At 41.3% G+C, this 8,166-nt stretch overlaps 1 pseudogene; it reads right to left on the bottom strand.

Moving 5' to 3' along the window:
- Window positions 1-318: 318 nt before the first annotated feature.
- LOC124799402 lies at window positions 319-436 on the bottom strand (annotated as a pseudogene).
- Between the last annotated feature and the right edge of the window lie 7,730 nt (window positions 437-8,166).

The following is an 8,166-nucleotide window of genomic DNA, read 5'->3' on the forward strand; positions in this document are numbered from 1 at the left end:
GCGCAGCTATGTTTAAAGTACTGAAGGAGAGGTTCCTTATTTTGTCTGTCACCCTTTGCTTGCAACACATCTCTTTAACACAAAGTACTATTAATTAAACCCAAACTAAACTCCTCCCGAACGTGCCATGAAAGCCTAAAGGTACCGATAGGCCGCCGTGTCATCCTCAACCCACAGGCGTCACTGGATGCAGATATGGAGGGGCATGTAGTCAGCACACCTCTCTCCCGGCTGTATGTCAGTTTCTGAGACCGGAGCCGCAACTTCTCAATCAAGTAGCTCCTCAGTTTGCCTCACAAGTGCTGAGTGCACTCCGCTTGCCAACAGCGCTCGGCAGACCGGATGGTCACCCATCCAAGTGCTAGCCCAGCCCGACAGCGCTTAACTTCGGTGATCTGATGGGAACCGGTGTTATCACTGCGACAAGGCCGTTGGCACTATCAGTTACTTTTTGTAATAAAACACATTAATACGATTTGTTTGAATTGTTGTCTAGCGATCAGAGAAAGGAGATTTCCTAGACACACTATATTAGACGGCTAAGCAGGATTCGACATTTGGTAACGAGTTACAAGAAGAATTCAGAGCCTGGCGGCCACGTATTTCCTTTTGTGTTTCGCTGGCACCTTAATTCTACATTGTTGTTTCTTTGCAGGGGTGTGTTTACTTGCTTTAACAGTGTCTCTTATAGTGTTTTCGCTAATCAGTGTTTTCAGGTGGGCGTTGCAGAAATTTTCTTTGCTTGTGTGCTTCTTTTGATTGCTTACCTGTTTATTGCATTTGCCTGTACACAATGAACAACCCACCTCTCCCACTCCCGGCTCAGGGTCCTCAGCTGAAGGCCATAGATGCAGTGCAGCTAACACAATTGTTACATTTTCAGACCCAGCAAATAGCCACACTGCAGCTCTAGGCGAATCAAAGGAATACAGTGCACCAGGCACCTAGTGTGCCATACCGTCATTTCACCAGTTTAATGAAAGACAAGAGGACTGGTTCGAGTGGTTGCAACAGTTTCTAGCCCACGTAATTACTCACAACATACCATGTACTATGAAACTACATTACTTTTTCTCAACATTCGGAAATGCAGTGTTTCGCCTCATTCAGAAATTGTTCCCTAACGCACCTCCGAGTGAATTTTCCTATGAGCAGTTTGTAGATTCGCTAACTATTATGACCGACAAGTGAATGTGATGCAGGTAGGTACCAATTCTTTCATTGCAAGAGAAAAGTTCAGGACAAACTTATTGCGAGTGGGTAATAGATTTGCAGGGTATGACAAGGAATTGCAAATTCAAATGTGTTGTGGTGTTTTATATTTAGATGTTATGTTGCATGAAGTGATCATGAACAATGTTCAAATGGCTCTGAGCAGTATGGGACTTAACATCTGAGGTCATCAGTCCCCTAGAACTTAGAACTACTTTAAACCTAACTAACCTAAGTACATCACACACAGATGCCCCCCCCCCCCCCCCCTCATATTTCTATCTTACTCTGAGTAATTCGATTTTCCTCTCTAATTGCATGCAGTGAAAAGTTGCTATTCCTTCCCATGCGGACTTCCCACGCAGCGTCTCTCGTCACCAGGGTGGTCTGGTGACAGGCGGGAACTGCTGATCTTGAAAGGGTTAAGCAGACGGGTGTGTGGGAGCCGAGTGAATGCTTTCCAGACGCCGACATTGTCATAATAGCGGTGGAGACACGCCCGCAGGGGCCTGAAGGAGTGGCTGGGCTAGAGATTCCGTTACTTTGCAGAAACTTAGCGAAACCACTTTCTGGTGGTCTACCAGCGAGGCGTGGGAATGACTTGTGTCCCCAGGCAGTCTTGGCGGGCAAATTCCCGCGTTTTCTGCAAAATCGTAACTGTGATTGGCTTGTCAGGGCATAGCTCCGTGACGTAGCAAAATCGGCGCAGAAATTGGCGCCAAGAATCTCCATTGGTGGAATGGTAGTGCTTCAGCAATAGAGTGGAATTTTGCGCCGGTTTTCGAGTTGCTGATTGGAACGTTTAACCATGGCCACTGTTGTGGGGGGTCGAATGTTCTGTGTTCGGTTTGTACGGGTGCTCTGGTGAGGGTTGGTTCTCGCCTTTCGATCGGAGTAGGTTACAAGACTGATCTCTCGCTGCTCTGGACAGCCTGCCTTCCATTGGCTGTCTAATATACTTTTATTTAATTGTAACTGTTTGACGAAGTTGCTGAAGTTTCGACTTTAACGTAACTTTCCGAGTACAGTTGGCAATTGAGCGTTCTGCGTACAAGCGGCCTATGTTGTCTCTCTTGAGCAGTTTTGGCTAAAGTTGACTGTATCGGAGTTACTGTGTGACTTCACTTGTTAAAATCAATCACTGTACTATCAGTGATTGTGTGGCGAGCCATCTTCGTCTTCCTCAGAGGCGCATTTGTATTGCTAGGAAGTCTTTAGTCTGGAACAACCAGACCAGGATAATTTGTTTCGGGCTGTACTCGCGACATTATCATCACCACGACAGGACGTCGAAGCAACCAGCCATCGCCTCCGGTACGCCAGATCGTGTCCTTGCAGTTAAGAAGACTGCTTGGTAATGTACGTCCACAGCACTGGCAAAGCAGGCAATTTTGCTAGGTGATAATCAGAGCTCAGCAGAGCGCGTCTGTTCGTCTTTTCTTTGTTCTGTCTTGGATGTTCATTGTCTGAGTTCTCACTATTGTAGCAGCAATTAATGTTGGTTTGACTGTGTGTTTCTCTTAAGATTTGAGTTGCAAGGAATTGGCTCTACATACCCCTCCGTCATAAATGTCACAATCTAGTTTAGGGACAACTTTACCTTCACAGCATTTATTTGAGTACCCAATTTGAGCCGATTTGATGGATTGTAAATGTTTCATGTCTTTTGTTTCTTATTTTGAGTTTAATCATAATAAATAATATTGTTATTTTGGACAGAACTTTCATTCTGTTAATCGGTAGAGCAACCCTATCATTTCTCACTACGTTAATGAAACATTCCTTTATTTAACTTATTTATCATATTAAATTATTGCAGGTGCCAAACCCTTTTCTACTCCACTTGCAGGGTCGATTACAGTCAGGTCGCGTTTCTTTTTAATCCATGTACAACAGCAAAAGTCGGAGTTAGAATAGGGGGGGGCTTAGAGCATCATTTACATGTGTAGATTCTAGAAGAATTTAGTGTTAAATACACTGCTAGCCCTGGCACCTCGCAATCCATGCCCGAGGCAGGATCCGAACCTGCGACCGTAGCGGTCGCGCGATTCCAGCCTGAAGCGCCTAGAACCGCTCGGCCACTCCGGCCGGCCGACAATGGATATGTATCAACCACAGAAAATTTGGTACAACAGTAACATCATATGAAATCTACCGCCTTTTCTGGCACACCAGCTCCTTGGCGCGACACTATCGATTACCCGGCTGTACTAGGATATTATCCCCTCTTGTGATCTCGCGGGGTTTAGTGTTGGACTCCCTACGAGGAGCAAGGACGTGCTTGCCTGGACGAAGGAGGAAAACAGGCGGACTCGGCCAGCAGCGGCGCGGCGGGTCTACATCGTAAGGCGGTCGCGAGTTTGTAGTGGACCTCCGTGATCTCAACTACGGACACTGTTCGTCGCATTGCTTTGGTGCCTGTTTTCTCGGAGAGACCCATCCGTGGAGACCACCTCGGACAACGCTCTCCATCAAAGGTGTAACTGATTTTAGTGCTTTCGTTTCGTTGAACGATCTGCGTTGCAGCCAGTGTACTTGTTGTATGGTTGCCCTAGTGTACGTGATGTTGAAGTAAGAGCAGCCGGCAGCGTGTGTAACCGCATGGAAACCAGCAGTTACTATTTACTTTTAAAAAATCCGCTGGTCGGATTAATTTTGTCAAGCTGATTAGCTCGAACGTGTGTGTGCTATATTATGGTTTTTTTGGGACAGTATCCATAAGTTTATGTATTGTCTGTATGAGATTTTCAGTGTATTTTGATTGTCAATAAATCGACGTCCTTGTATATTTGCTGTAAAATATGGGTCACTCCTATTGAAAGCACTTATTCAGTTAATTAGTAAAGACTCGTATTCTGTGAAGCTAGTCATTTGTACGTAGTTCCTTTATATAAGTGCATTTATTTGAAAGCACGCTCTCAGTTATTAGTGAAGCCTCGTATTCTGTAAAAGGCAATCATTTTTAAGTAGAATTTTATATGCGTGCATTTTTTTGAATGCACTGAGACAGTATTAGTACTGTTTATTAGTATTTATTGTTGTTTATTTATCTCTTAACTTATATTAATTGATGTTTGGTTGGTGTTCGCCGTGTCTCCTGCGGTTTGTTTGTGTTCTAGGTTTCTGCAACTTGTGGTGTGTGGGAGCGGCGTCACTTTCCGCAGAGAAGCTGTGACGTGCCGTCCAATGGGAAGTGACTCCCGGTTGGACCCCGGCGTTTAGGTGTTGTTTTGGACGACTGGTCTGCTGCTTCCGATATTTTAAGTTAAGTCACCTTTTGCCCAGAGCAGCCTGGCGTCACTGCCCGTTTGGTAAACATTTAACGTGTTTCAAGTACATTTAAAAAATATAGGTATTTTGTTTGCTCGGGAATGAATTGTATTAAATTTTAATTTCTTGTACTGCATGTATTATTTGGGTTCTTAACGAACTGGTGTGCTTTTCATAAATTACTTTCATATTGCAAATTATTGCTCCTTTAAATAAATTATCTGCGACACATTTCTTTAAATCACTTTCTGATTGTAATTTATTGTTCCTTTGAGTACTGATATCTCTGTGGTTCATCTCTTTAAGTGAGAGTTCAATATTGTAATTTGTTGCCTTGCTTGAGAAGCAGGCTATCTGTGATAGTTTGGTATTGTCTTAAGGGGCTCCGGAAAGGCTCAAAATCATGAAAAGTTCAATTTTTACTTTTTTGCGTTTTCTGACTCTGCAGACTATTACCTTTTAATAGATATATAATTTATTCAATTCCGAAGACTACAACTATTTTTAAATTTTTTTTGAAATGTGTTCTACGTGGGCGTGACCCACTGTGGCGCTGTTAAACTGCTGTCAAATGGTGTTATTATTAACGTCCGTGTTCATCAGGTACATTTTAGTGATGTGAGATAAAGTATGTGTTGTGGCTAACCTGTGATGGTTCAATATATATCGCTGGTGTGATTGTCGATTGTTTCATGTTTATTTACTCTGTCGTTATCTCGAAAATATTCGTAATTAATTCTGTTTCTTGGGTTTCTGTTTTTTTGAAGTATAATAATGAGTAAACGTAAAGTTATTAGAAATCCTCTGAAGGCTTTTAAGAAAAGGAGAAATGTTGGAAAGCCAAAGGTATGTGTTATTACTGTAAACAATAAAGACGATAACCAAGTGAGTGAACCTAACCTCTCAAGTACACCTGCCCATAGCAGTCAAAGTGGGAAAGAAAATACTTCACAGAAGAAGCTTGGTTCAATGAGTGAAAACTATGAATGTTTTATGGGCGAATCGGATGTGAATGAAATATTTGATATGTCGGTTCTCAAAGGAATTTTTTCAAACTGTGTAAGATGTATTCATTGTAGTGAAGTTGGTCTGGAACTCTCCATAATAAAGCACATAGGACTTGCTAGTGAAATACAACTGAAATGTGATAAGTGTTCATACATGACCAGTTTTTGGAACAGTGTTGCAGTAACTGCAACTGAAGAAAATGGTAGCAAAATCTACGAACACAACAACGAGCGATGCTTGCTTTAGACAAGGAACGCCTTCGGGCTGCAGACAGGGCTGTAAAGAGTCTAGAAATACAAGCAAGAGTAAACAGGAGGAGGAACAAGAGGAAGCTGGAGGAGGAGTTTGCAGAGGATGAAGATAATCCATCCTATGGACCTGGAATGCACTAAAAGGTTAATCCAATCTTTGTCGTTCGAATCCCAAAACTTTTATTTTCTCATACTAATTATATGGTTTCTAAGGATCTTCCAAACATATTTGTTTCAAACTTTCAGTAAATGTTACACAGTACCTTCTGCATAATTTAACACAGCCTTTTTCCAAAAAACTGTATATTTTTGAATATATAAATAAAAAAATGCAAATAAATGTGAATTTTCATTACAATTGAAAAAAATCATTTTTAATAACCGAACTAAAATTTTGTAAAATCCCTGTGTTGAGTAGTAGCCCATATTCCAATAAATAATCTGTAAAAATTTCAACTTCCTACCTCAAATACTTTGTGAGGAAAGATGTAATTTATAAGCGTTATTTTAACATTGCAAGTATAGGGCGTTCCGGAGCCCCTTAAGATTGCCACGTGTTGATTGTCTCTTAGCTGTTTTATAAATATTGTCTTTGAATAAATTGTTAATTTATTGATTTGGTAGTAGTTGTGTTTAAGAAGTGACATTATAGGGGCCTTGACCTTCCAAGCTAAGTGTACCCCCTCATCCCGACTTCCTGAGTCACAGTTGTGTTACTTTAATGATTAGTCTAACTGCCTGACTGTTCCTCATTTAAAGGAATCCCCTAAAATACGAAACTGTTGATATGATTGTAAGAAATGAATTATGTTGCACGAGGCCGAATGTACCGAGCGACGTGACGCGGCCTAGCGGTAGGACATTGCACTCATATTCGAGAGCAAGGCGGTTCAAAATCCTTTTTCACCTATCATGACTCAATTTTCGGTAAGTTCCCTAAACCAATTGCGGGTACTGGCGGCCAACAGATACAGCCAGTTTTATTTCACGTCTCACCCCATTTCGAGTGCGTGTTCCGTCTCGACCTCTCGTCATCTATGACCAAATAAACCCTAATATTTCTCCCTTTCTTAGGTATCAAGTGGCTCATCACAACTCTCCAGTAATGCAGAACGGTGCCAGAGAATAATATTTGTCAAGAATAGTTTAGGAACTGCTACTGGAACTGGAATATGAAACAGGAAAGTGTCGGCGATGAGTGAAGTTCATCAGAGTGAAACACTAGAGAAGTCAATGTCTCCAAGTCATTCGAGTCCTTTAGCAGAGGTATCACTTTACGCTAGCTATCTCTTAAGCGGATTCAAAGTGAAAATTGCCATTCTGGTGATCATCCTTCAGGCTAGCTTTAACTGTTTTCCAGTTTATATTTGTTCAGCATAACCAGTCATCTCCGCCTTTCTGTTTACGATCGTAGTGCTACCTAGTTAATTAGCTACAACCGAAAATTCTTAACATAAAAATGCGAACTACGTAGCAGTGTTCTTACACCGCTGTAAGCTGGTTCTAGTATTTACGATAAGAATAAAATACAAATTGTAATAGATGGTTTGTGTAGGTAATTTATGTAACCATTAGGTTTTAGAATTTGATGCGATTTATTTTACCATTAACTAGTTTTCGAGCCACTGCAAGTTTATCATCAGGAACATTATTTCCTAGGCACGGACCCACTATGCACTAATGTCATACGACTACCGATAATAACGAAAATTTGCGCATATGTTTCTTCAGCGCGAAATATGTACCAAATTAAAAGTTTGTTCTATATATTTATGCCCCAGAAAACAAGCTGGAAAGATAATATGACCACAGATAGTTAACAAGGCGTACACAGTGAAAGGTGGCTACACTGAGTCACAGCGCCAGAGATTGCGCCAAAGAGATTTATTCCGCCGCCTCCACTGGCAGTGCTTGTTCAGAAGTTGTGGTAGTTAGTGCTTGCGGAGAGGATGTTGATAGCTGTACTATTTGAGGCCATATCGTGTGCAGTTGTTTTGATGGGCTAGACAGTAGATGTTGTTCGAATGGGGATGTTGTAATGATTAGAGTGTATTTTTCGTCAATATATGAAGGTAAAAATTTTTTTTTTATTTTCTTTTTAATTTCCTAACTAACAATGTCTCTTGGTCACAGGTTCAGTCAACAAATCATCTGGCTTGTGTTAATGTATTAGACTGTCATTCTGGTTTCTATGTGCAATCATAGTATTTCTGTTTTTTTTTAAATTACTTCATTGTAAATGGCGTTTAAAGCATCTTGTCGTATTGAGGAAGAACCGTGCCAAATGCGTACGTTGAATCACACTTCCACACACAGAACAGCTACACTTGTGCCTTGTTGTTTCGTAGCTTTCATAGTTGCTGGGGACTTAATTAATTAATTGTGTTAACGGAAATTTCGTTTCATTCTTTGTTGTTATTCTATG

Source organism: Schistocerca piceifrons, chromosome 5 (assembly GCF_021461385.2).
Source record: "Schistocerca piceifrons isolate TAMUIC-IGC-003096 chromosome 5, iqSchPice1.1, whole genome shotgun sequence".
NCBI classification, from domain to species: Eukaryota; Metazoa; Arthropoda; class Insecta; order Orthoptera; family Acrididae; genus Schistocerca; species Schistocerca piceifrons.